The sequence below is a fragment of the Penaeus monodon genome, chromosome 23, assembly GCF_015228065.2.
Source record: "Penaeus monodon isolate SGIC_2016 chromosome 23, NSTDA_Pmon_1, whole genome shotgun sequence".
Lineage (NCBI taxonomy): Eukaryota > Metazoa > Arthropoda > Malacostraca > Decapoda > Penaeidae > Penaeus > Penaeus monodon.
The window spans coordinates 17781475-17781831 of NC_051408.1; the positions used below are offsets into that span (position 1 = coordinate 17781475).

Consider the following 357-nt stretch of genomic DNA (forward strand, 5'->3'; position numbering starts at 1 on the left):
CACGCGCGCGCGCGCGGTGTGTGGTTTCATGATTATTAATCCAATAGCTTTATATACTCTTACTATCAACTTATTGCAATCTTATCTATGTTTAACAACGTATATTTAAACATCTCATTTTCTTGCTTATAAATACCTGCCTTTGAAAATACTCCACATATTATTAGAAAAACAAAATCAACAGAACCTTTACCTTTCCCGTTACAGTCACTAGATGGCTAATTTCATGATCAGATGAGTCATAAAAAACGGAGCGGTATTTAAGTGCAAGCATCCAGTCTCATGTTCATACCTTGTCTTTCTTTTCTCTCTTTCTCAGTCAATCTATTTAATCTATCTCGCCCTCTCACTTACTCA

General features: G+C 35.6%; 1 protein-coding gene across 1 annotated transcript in view; it reads right to left on the bottom strand.

The window, feature by feature from the left end:
* LOC119587851 overlaps positions 1–357 on the bottom strand; it is a gene marked incomplete at its 3' end in the record, with an annotated part of 46176 nt that overhangs the window by 2649 nt on the left and 43170 nt on the right.